Consider the following 12,361-nt stretch of genomic DNA (forward strand, 5'->3'; position numbering starts at 1 on the left):
GATTAAAATGTGTGTACTTACATTATCCCAAATTATCCCAGCTATTTTAACCAGTGTAACGGACTGTGTCATTGCGTCGCCTGTCAATGACGTCACATCCGCGTTACCCTCAATTTCCTGTTTTACTTCCGTAGAAGCCATGGAAACACCAAAGACGCTTTGATGTGTTATGTGTTTTATTAGACAGGTGAGCAGCTGTTTGGACACCTTTATTGACATAAAACTAATCATTGTTATATAGCTCAAAACGGTTTGTCTTTTTGTTTGAATCTCTCATTTTCTTGATTTAACGCGAGTAACATGTTTGTAACATGCCTCAGAGACAATGCTATTAAGTGGTTAACATAGCATAATCAGAAACAGCTTTATATATAGTAACAGTAAGGGGCCGTTCACACAGAATGCGTTTTTCCTTTCCAATGCGCTACTTTTCCATTGTTTTTCTATGAAAACACGTGCTAGACGGACGTGCAAAACCGTTGCGCTCGCGTCTTGCGTCTTTTGCGGCGTCTCGCGCATGACATGCCGTTCTAAAAACGTGGTGCTCAAATTAAAATCAGTTCAACTTTTAAAAAATGCGTCTCGAGTCCTTGAGTTTTTTCCCCGTTCCACTGCCCGCATTCTGTGTGAACAAGCCCTAATACAGCATTTTTTCCACCATACAGTATATTTTAAAATAAATTGCATTCCATTCACCAACATAAGTCATCCAGCTTTTATTAATATGTTATTCTAATATCGATCTAGCTACAAGTGTCTCATACCAGCCACCGAGCGAACACACATAACTGCTTTTAACACATATTTTAGTATGATTGTTTTGACCAAGTAAAACAGTACTGTGTTACCGCACCATTTTAATTTGTCAAATAAACTGACCCATATGAGTAACAAAGTTCAAGTTCAGGTAAAAAAGGAGGTGGACGTTAAACGTAACTTTAATTGTAAAATATACATAAACAACAACAAAACGAAAGCATAATAAGCATAATAAAAACAGCAATATAAAATATCCTGGTCCTCTCTTGCCCCTCACTGTCGTCATTCTGTCTTGTATCCTTCCGGAGCTCCTCCATGCAACTCGTTCCGCTCCCACGGATCTCGGCCCCGCCCTGCTTCATACCACGGTAACTTTAATAAAACTTTAATACATTAGCTCATCCATGAACATGATATCTGCCTGTGTCCCATCGGATTGCTTTCCATCGGTTGTGGAGGTGAAGATGTCAACTCCCATGATTCCATGCTCATTCACTGCGTCATCAAAGCCTTTGTTATTTGAATATGCGACCTCTAGTGGCGAAACTTACATACTGTGCCTTTAATCTGATTAATGTTAATTTCAACATTTACTAATGGAGCCTTTTCATAGACTGTGATGACATGTTATTAACAGTTATTAACATCCTGAATCTAGCTAGGAAAAAAAAATATTTTCATTTAGAAATGCTATCATGGATTGTTTTTCTTTTGATATTTGAGCAGATGAGAATTCTAAAATTATATTTGTTGTAGTTTCTGTTCACCAACAGAAGTTGACCAAACTATGACGACTTTCGTATCTGAGAACCCCGGAAATTTGAAAAGGTCCGTATATTTTTAAAATAAAAAAAATGCATGTAGTTAATGCGCTATCAACAAACATAATCAGTTAATAATTTTAATTAACTAATATTAACAAAGAGTTTTGGGATATTGATCGTTTTTTTTAATTATTATTATTTTTTAAATCTATAACACTTCACAATAAGGTCTAATTTTTTACATTAGTTAGGCTAACACATTATATTTTACAGCCTTGATAAGATAAAATCCTGTAAAAATAATATTTGTTAACTAATGTTAAAAATTAGGCCTTTTTGTAAAGTGTAAATTGCAATGCAACTTATTAAACATCCCAAACCTTATACAATCTTTAAAATAAAGGTTCCAGTTAGAATCAAGCACTTTTAAAACTCTCTTTTAAGAAACATATAGCAACTTAAGACCCACATACAGTAAAAAATAGTTGATGATAAGAACTTAAGATGCTGCAATGAAGCTTTATTTTGTAGTGTGTATAGCTGTGACAGTTTTGGGTTGATTATGTAGATGTGGAAATGACATATATTCCCGGCAAAGTGTTATAGGATTCATTTGACATGAATGAATGGGCCCAGAAGCATACATACTCCCATGACAGCAATACAACTTTTTTAAACCGAGAATACAGACAGAGAACTTAATGGATGACTGAGAGACGTACTATTTCTCTTTAAACTCAGTGAAAGAGATCCTTTGGCACCTTTGAGACTGCCAGAGTGGATGTGTGTCCCGCCCTTCTGCATTTGCAGTGGATAATAATGGGCAGCAACTGGACTCATACTTCCTGTGGTCAGCAGAACAGCACTAACTAGTCCTGCTCTAGTCACAGTATAAAGGTGGAAAAAGACAATATTATACAATGAATAGCTCTGGCTGTAAAATTTGACTGGATGAGCCATGAACGAAACCACGTTATAGCTAATATACGCACACGTGTTGAATTCTATAGTAATGTGCCATTCATTCATTGAATCAACTTTAATATTTTGCTTGTCAACTGTAAACTGACTACAATTAGGTTAATGAACTATTACTTGATGGAAGATTTATTTATTGTGATTATGATACTATTCACATTAATGTTATGTTGTTAATTTATTAATAATAATAATGATAATGTATTATTATTTAATTTTAAAATGTAATTATAAATATGATTAAAAAAAACTGGCCACAAACAGAATGCAATTCCAATTGTTACCACTAGTGGCACACACTCCTTAGCCGCGGTTTGGCTCTGTATCACATGGATTTTTTTATATAATAATTTATTAGAAACTTGAAAGCAATTAATAAATAGTCAGATATGTTCAATAAATAATGTATTATTAATAACAATAATCATAACAATAATGATAATTGTTGTTAGTATATCAATAATAATATTTTTAAAACTTAATTATTATATAATAATTTATTAGAAACTTGAAACAGTTAATAAAGAGTCAGATATTTTCAAATAATGTATTATTAATCATAATAATAATTATAACTATTATATTAATAATTAATAATAGTAATTTATTTGAAAACAGTTGTTAAACAGTGAAATAAGGATGCCAATGTTTAATAATTTATTATTATTATTATTATTACAACAACTACTACTACTACTAATCATAATAATATATAAATAATAAATAATAAAACTTTTATTTGAATAAACAGATAAAAATGTCATACATATTATTTTATTGTTTATTATTATTATTATTACTATTATTATATGAATAATAAATATTTGTTAATAATAATCATTTATTTGAAACTTAATTATTGTAAAATCATTTATTAGAAACTTGAAAACAGTTAATAAACAGTCATATATGTTCAATAAATAATGTATTATAAATAACAATAATATAATAATGATAATTATTATTGTTATTATTATAATAATAATTAAAAATAATAATTTATTTGAAAACAGTTATTAAACAGTCAGATAATGATGCCAATGTTTAATAATTTATTATTACTACTACTAAATAATCATAATAATATATGAAACTTGTTTGAAAACAGTCATTAAACAGCCAGATAAAATGCCAGTGTTCAATAAATAATTACATATTATTATTTAATTATTTATTCATTAATAATATTCATTATAATTTAATTTATTTATTTATTTACATTTTAATTATAAATATTATTGAAAACAGCCATTTGAGCCACTCAAACAGATTGCAAATCCAATTGTTACAACTACACTGTAAAAAAGAATTGTTGGTTTAACTTAAAAAAGTAAGTTACCTGGTTGCCTTAAAATTTTGAATTCATTGATATTTTGAAATTTTTGAAAAATTTGAGTTAATACAATGAAGGTGATTGATTTAATCAATAGAAACTCAAAATATTATGTTATCTGAACCACATTAATTACCTAAGTTGGTTTGACAAAAGAAAAAATGTTGTGATAACAAATCATGAAAATAATTTTTTACAGTGTAGGTGGCACACACTCCTTATCCTCGGTTTGGCTCTGAATAAGCTTCAGCAGAGTAGCCATATCAGCAACACATGACTGCATAGTGAGGATATATTTATGCACAATTGTCTTGTTGTATTGATGCGCTTCATATCATGCACTCTTTGTTTGTGCACTAAACTTTGTTGGCACCTCGGACACCCAGGTCATGTATTTGAAGGATGGATTGTCTCTTTGCTTTCTCTTCCAGGTCAGGCAGCCATATTTTAAATTAGAACACTTCCCAAACACATTTGTCTGCTCTTCCAGCCTCCAATCAATCCTGTGAAATAAATGACACCAGGCCAGGAAACACCACTGCCATTAATTTCAACAGAAACATGCATCAAACCTTACAGTGGGTTAGCAACCGTCAGACGACTCTATTACGCATACACAGATGCTGTATTGTATACTAGCTTTTCTAAGCCAAAATGAAGACGAATTTAAGCGTGTTGTGATTTGACCAATATGAGGTCACAGTTAAAGGTATAACGTGTAATATTGTTGTTATATTATTTCCTATAATATGAACAGACAACGGCAAGTCAGTCATTTGCGTTGGGAAAGTTTTCGGGAAATGTGTTCGAATACAATCATCGTTTTCGCAATTCCATTCGGTGACGTTAGTGCTGCAGAAATTACACACTTCATCTTTAAGTTAAATCAGATTGAATGCATGATTAAAGCTAGACTTTTCAGTGTCAGATTTATAATATTCTGACGGCCAATTCAATAACAGAGATCATAATTACAAGACGTTCATACTTGTACTCTTGCAGGCTTCATGCTGCAACACGAGGCGATGACAACCCTTGAAATGTGTACAGATGCTGAGTCTGTGTGTATTTAATTGGAAAATAAGACACCTGAAAATGTGAAAAAAAAGAAGAGCGATAAACAAATTCGTCATGAAAATAATATATGTTCTCTTTGTCTCCACACTTCCCTGCCTCCCCACACATTCATCTTAACAGGATAATAATTTGTGAAAGTCTCTGACATTTGTGGCTAGCTAGCATGGTAATAAACCCCTGGCTCGGAACGTTTTTTAGTTAATTAGAGTCAATCAATCCAAACTTTTGCTCACTTACCGGTGTGAAACAGCAATATAATGAGCAGAAATCAGCACAGTGATTGGAAATACAAATTACAGCTGTTTAAAGGAAACCACACAGTCTACTACGCGGCCAGCGAAGCAAGAGCCTGCTGGGGACATCTTGAAGGGTTTGGTGCCAATTCGATGGGTGCAGTAGGGGGAAAGATATGAGACGGAGATGAAGAAAAAGAGGGGGAGAGAAGCTCAGCAATGCAGATGCTGAAGGACGGATTCAGTCAAACCGCCCTGACGGCAATTAAACACGAGTTACGTTTGACAAAATCTCTTTATTAATACTTGCACTGTGACAGTAAATGCGTACTGTGTAGGTTTGGGCCTAATGTGATTGTGGATGTAGTGTTATATCTGTGTTTTCTCATTACAGATGTCATTAACATGTGACGTTCATATGTAATATCTGTGATGAGCAATTTAGCAGAGACAGATTTTGATTGGACGGATACATAAAGGTATGTTATGAACACTCACTCTTATAAATAAGCTTCACTCTTTTCTTATAATCATATTGCTAAATGTTTTTGGGGTAAAATTCTCATTTATTCACCCTCAAGTTGTTCAAAACTCCCAAGTAGTTTTTTGTAGTAGAAGATGACAAAAGCACCATAAAAGAAGGCTTTCTGTGAGGAGTACACTGAAATTCATGTTATTTTATCATGAAAATCTCAATTGTGCTAGTTCAAAAGATTATCGAGCCGAGTTTGACGTCAGTGATGCCAAATGTCTTTCTGAATGAGATTTGAGAGCTATAACTGAGGGAAAGACTAAATTTTCCTCGCAAAAAATATTGTATGGCTACAGAAGGCTTGGCACACAGGTTGTATGGACCAATTTTATGGTGCATTTATTGCAATTTTTCAATTAAATTCTAGTAGTGTGTTTATATATACAGTCAAACCAAAATTTATTCAGACACCTTGAACTTTTAATTCATTAATACAGTTTATTCACTATAGTTTTAAAAAAATGGTAATAAAATATGACAAGATCTCAGAGTTAAACTGTGTCAGAAAAAATTAATCTTAATTATGTCAGATAACACTTAAGCAAAACATGGTCAGGTCAAAGTGTCTGAATAACTTTTGTTTCCAAATATTTATCAATTTTACTGGTAGTCCACTGTATGAAGAATTTTCGGGTATAATATGTCAAAGTTTACTTTATTTTGCTATCCTCACTTACATAAATAAATAAATAAACAAAACTATAATGTCCTGCACCCACTAGTAAAAATATATAAAAAATGTCTGAATAATTTTTGGTTTGACTAATATATATATATATATATATATATATATATACAGTGCCGGGTAATTACTTACAAATTGTTTTCCATTTATGAATACACATTACATGATAAAAATTGTAGTTAGTAACGTAATCTATTACATTACACATTTTAGGTAATGTAATCGGACTACTTTTTGATTACTTTTAGATTACTTTTGATACAACTTGTTTATTACGTTGATTTAAATAGTATAATCTTATACCATATTCATAAAAAATACAAAGAGAAAGAAAAATGAATCCTTTTTTGTTATCAACAACATGAAGTGCATTAAACATTACATTTCATTAGGGTTGCCCTAACTAGGGTTTAGGAAGGAACTGAAGGGGGTACATAAATGTATGAAAAGCTAATAATTAATTAAGTCATAAGTTAAACTAGAAGCTAAAGTTCTAGACAAACTTTGATGTTGGCTTGGGAAAGCCTTGATGGGCAGCCTGAGTCAAAAGAGCTAACGCACATGGCCCCGCCACAAATAAATAAATAAATAAATAATTTCTTGTATTTAGGGCTGTAACAAACAATTGTTTTGATGATCGATGGATCTATTGATTTTTCTATTGATTATTTTTTAAATTACAAGAAATATGTCATTTGAAAAAAAAAAATCAAATCAAAGATATATATAATGTGAAAATAAAAACAATTAAAATAAAAAAGTTGAAATATTTTATGTTTATGCTGTGTGGCGTCTCAATTTTCCATGTAGTTATAGTCACCTGACTAGTGGCCGGGATCTATCTATCTATCTATCAAAAATTATTCAGACATTTTTTATATTTTTGATATATTTTTACTAGTGGGTGCAGGACACTATAGTTCATTTATGTAAGTGAGGATAGCAAAATAAAGTAAACTGTGACCCAAAAATTCTTCATACAGTGGACTACCAGTAAAATTGATAAAAATTTGGAACCAAAAATTATTCAGACACTTTAACCTGACCATGTTTTGATTAAGTGTTATCTGACATAATTAAGATTAATATTTTCTGACACAGTTTAACTCTGAGATCTTGTCATATTTTATTACCATTTTTTTAAACTATAGTGAATAAACTGTATTAATGAATGAAATGTTCAAGGTGTCTGAATAAATTTTGGTTTGACTGTATATGCATTAATATTCTTCTAAAAATCCATTGCAGAATTCCTGAATCTGACAGTTTTTAGCCCTCCATTTCACCTCAAACTTCATTTCTGAAGTTCTAATAAGTGCTAGCTGAGCTTGGCAGCCTCTGCTTGACGTTGTCTTACAGTTATTATTGTTAGACTATCCAAGGAGCGCAGATAATGCAAAATGCTCTGCATGCCCTGCGTTTGTTTCACTTTTCACTGGAGGGAGTAATTGTGTGGCGCTGACCATATTAGACAGAAAGCACATTTTCAAAGGGGGAACCGCTGGCATCGGAACAAAAGAGCGGAGAGAAATTAAAGACTGCGAATGTCTGTTTTTTGACTCGAATGTTGGTGTAAGATTAGCAAAAGGAGGGCGATGATGCTACTTTAGATGTAATAAGGGTTGTGTTATAGCTGTGTAAGGATGATGAGTGTGTGTGTGTACACTAAAAACAGGTATATAGGTTGGTGTAAGTGTGTGTGTATATTTGGGAGAGCATGACCTGCAAATACCCCCATGATGCCGACCCTGAAACTGCAGCAGTGATATTGTTGCATTATACTTTTTATACCATTATATTATTACAATTTTAAATAAATTATGTAATTTATTCCTGTGATGTTTCAGTGTCACATGATCCTTCAGAAATCATTCTAATATGCTGATATGCTGCTCAAGAAACATTTCTGATTATTATCAATGTTGAAAACAGTTGTGCTGCTTCATATTTTTGTGGAAACCATGAATACATTTGTTTTTCATAATTCTTTGATGAACAGAAAGTTCAAAATAACAGCATTTATTTGAAATAAAAATCTTTTGTAATATTTTAAATGTCCTTACTGTCACTTTTGGTCAATTTAGTGCATGCTTGCTGAATAAAAGTAAATAAAAAACTATTTTTACAAATATTTTTATGTTGAATTCTGCATTTTACATACGAATGTTTTTGTATTTTGTGTTTTGTTTCAGATAAACTTGCGTGATCAACCTCAGATCACATATTCTTATAATCATTTAGCATCTGATTCTGTTCATACTTCCAATTCCCACGTGGTTTTCTTTGTTCGAATTTTTTATATATATTTTTGAGGCTGAGAGTGTTTGGGTGCCGCTTTAACAAATAAAATCTCCCAGTTCTCCCCAGAAATAAGCATCAGCTCTGCTCCGCTGGCTTTACCTTCCCCAGGTGATCGCGCCACTGCGTCCACGGCCGCTCCAGCGCACACGGCTCCTTCGCCGCTGCCAACCCTGAGGGTGGCTACCCGCTAGTGGCACACACACACGTGCAAACACGCACATGCCAGTGTTCCTCCAGTATCCCATCATGCCTCTGTCCTAGCTGCCCAGCTGCTCCCTAAGGTACACCCCACTACCCTGATACCTCCCTCTCGTTCTCTCTCTCTCTTCTTCTGCTGTTTTCTTTGTCATGAGTGATCGTCTGCAGGTCTCTAAACACCAGGGCCCACCTGGTCCGGGAGTCGCCCATTAGAACCCCATATGTGATGGAGACACAATGCGCCTAACTTCCACACCTAATCAACACCCTTGTGGGCCGCAGTCTCAGTATGTTCCTCCAGATATCTCACGTTATCACTGACAGTTACAGAATATACGCCACATATTAGCATATCACAACAATTATACAATTATAACTGGTTATTTTACTTCAACTTAAACTAAACAAAAATGAGAAATGTTTCCTTGGCAAGTAGCTGAAGAAATATGTTTAAAAGATATATATAAAAATTCTGTATATTTAATATAGTTATAAATAAATAAATAATTTATTTAGTTAGTTTAAATTAATAAAAAATATTTTTATGGTTTTAGTTTTAGCTTTAGTTAACGATAGCCCTGCCTAGGATAGAATGATAATTTATTAAGAACCTATATTACTTTTATTAAACATTCTATTTATTAAAACTATTATTTTAACTTTATTATACTGTATATAATTATAATTTAATATATTATTTTTATATTCTTTAAACCAAATTATTTTGGGGATTTTTAAAAAATTAACTTAAAACTTATATTAAAAATATTAAATATATATTAATTTCTTCTGTAGTGCTTTTTGTTTGTGTGTGTATGTATATGTGTGTGTGTATATATATATATATATATATATATATATATATTATATATATATATATATAATATATACATATATACATATATAATTTTTTTTTTATTTTTTGCCAGGGGCTGGGGGTATTTTTGTTTGTTTGTTGTATTAAAGGATTAAAAGGGATTTAAGTGAAAAAAGAAAAAGAAATAAGAATGGTAAAAGTTCCAGGTCTATTGTAGTTCATTTAAATTGTTTGCAAATTATATTTTATTTTGAAATGCACACAAATTCACACTTATTCGTATGTCCAATATGTAAAAAACGCAAAACGTTTCTTGTCTCGCCAGATTCAGTTATGAATTACATGAATCATGTAAATAATAGCATACTTTCAATTCAAAACTGTGAAATTTCATAAACAAAGTTGAGTGGTTTGCATCACTAGGTATTAATATCAGTTGCTGAACATTACTATGTTAAAACAGTCATCAAATATTAAACGTTTAGCTACTTGCATCTTACCACGCTCTCTTTCACAGCTAAAACTAAGCGTTGCATTGGAAATTGCGCTCGCCTTCTGTGAACGGTAAGCCCCGCCTTCTTTGATTTGATTGGCCATTTCAATCATTTTGACAGGGATGAGCGCTGTTAGACCGCTGAGGCAGAGCAGCCTAAAAGTTTAACTTTTAAAGGGTTAGTTCACCCAAAAATGAAAATTCTGTCTTTTATTACTCACCCTCATGCCGTTCCACACCCGTCAGACCTTCGTTAATCTTCGGAACGCAAATTGAGATATTTTTGTTTAAATCCAATGGTTTCAGCGTGTCGAATCCGCAGTTCAGAGTGCCAAAGTCACGTGATTTCAGCAGTTTGGCGGTTTGACACGCGATCCGAATCATGATTCGACACACTAACTCATAACGCTCCGAAGCTTCCTGAAGCAGTGTTTTGAAATCGGCCATCACTATATAAGTCGTTATTTTGTTTTTTTGGCGCACCAAAAATATTCTCGTCACTTTATAATGTTAATATTGAACCACTGTACTATCATGAACTGATTTAAATATGTGTTTAGTACATTAATGGATCTTGAGAGAGGAAATGTCATTGCTCCCTATGTAGGCCTCACGGAGCCATCGGATTTAAACAAAAATATCTTAATTTGTGTTTCGAAGATCAACGAAGGTCTTACGGGTGTAAAACGGCACGAGGGTGAGTAATAAATGACATTATTTCCATTTTTGGGTGAACTAACCCTTTAAAAAGTTCTGTCATTCTAACAACAAACAGCGCAGCAACAGCATCAAGAATATCACATTTTGGGGGGACAATTTGTCCATTTCTAATTATGTCCCCCTCAATGTGGTAAACCGTCATCCACACTGTGATTCGGACATGAATGACGTCTCAAATGGTACAGCTGTAAAAGCCTGGTGGATAATGTGAACAGGAAAACAATAATAATAATAAATTCATTTATAGCTAACTAGCTAACAACATTCTTTCCTAGGCTGCCATTTTGTATGGTTTAGTATATGATGTCTGCATACTGGTAAAGTGGGGCACTTCCTCATAATTTGACATTGTTTTAAAATATGATGTAAAAGCTTAGCTGCACACATTATAACATTTCAAATAGCTAAAGATGTCACCATACAGAGGAAAAAATACAAGAACATGGTGTAGATACAGATTTGTTATTGATAGTGAAAGTAATTTGTTAATAGCAGTGATGCAAAACCTCATAAGCACTGCTCCCAGTGCTACGCTAACAAGATTAGCTTTAATTTATTAACATCATGAGTGGTGTAGGTGTCATCTAATGCATCTAATGGTTCGATCATGTTTGGTATCATTCCTTTGACCTTGTATTTAGAGGGGTATTTCAACAATGAAGACATGTAATATTGCATGTAATTCCACACTAGCTTACCATTTTATCATCTAGTAATGATAACGGAATGCAAAAGCCGTAGTAAATAAATTTGCAGTGTTCCATTTATTTAAACAAAATAATTCCTGTTCCAGCCAGTGGCCTAATATGGAAAGCTTTTCACATACTTTGTGCAAAAATTAGATTTAATAAAAAATAAAAAAATAAATAAAAAAGCCACTTTCAGAGGTTGCCGTCCCACCACACTTAGTTAACAAAAATATTTTTACAAACAAGATGATATCACAACACTCCATGATATTAATATGATATGTTCCCTGATCTGTAAAGCAGCTGGTTATCTTGCTTGGCACCGATAAGAAAAAGTGCTGTGGATTTCCAGTTTGTGAGCACATTTGGGCTGAATCTTTCACACGTCACAAATTGCAGATGGGAAGCAGTGATCTCGAACAGCCGATCACCTCAGCGTGACCATCTGACACCTTCCATTTAGGAAAATAATACTTTCTATCTTAGCATACTCTCTCCTCTGCAGCCAGGCAGAGGAAATATGCCTGGAAGAGTTTCAACCTCAAACTTTCCCTTCGCTTGGACCCATTCAGCCTTGTTTCTTTAGATAGATTGTTTTAGATTAGCTTTCTTTTTGTGTTAACGATGTATGTTTGCAGAGAGGGCGTGATTTCGCTGAAGGTAAATGGGATAATATACAGATTTTTATGCATTAAGAGAGCATTTGTAGTCATGCCTTGATGTGCTGTTATGATTTTTAGTATTTTAGTTCCCCCCAAGTGATTTCAATCAGATCATGTTCC

At 33.0% G+C, this 12,361-nt stretch overlaps 1 protein-coding gene across 1 annotated transcript in view; it reads left to right on the top strand.

Annotated features, from left to right (window-relative positions):
* The first annotated feature begins 3,849 nt into the window (after positions 1-3,849).
* The window catches only part of klhl14 (kelch-like family member 14), a 28,878-nt gene continuing 20,366 nt past the window's right edge, over positions 3,850-12,361 (top strand). The window contains exons 1-2 of the mRNA XM_051882770.1: positions 3,850-5,623; positions 8,771-8,943. The gene's annotated coding sequence lies outside the window, so the exon portion shown is untranslated. The remainder of the gene's footprint in view (positions 5,624-8,770; positions 8,944-12,361) is intronic.

This window comes from Ctenopharyngodon idella, chromosome 23, assembly GCF_019924925.1.
Source record: "Ctenopharyngodon idella isolate HZGC_01 chromosome 23, HZGC01, whole genome shotgun sequence".
Taxonomy (NCBI): Eukaryota; Metazoa; Chordata; class Actinopteri; order Cypriniformes; family Xenocyprididae; genus Ctenopharyngodon; species Ctenopharyngodon idella.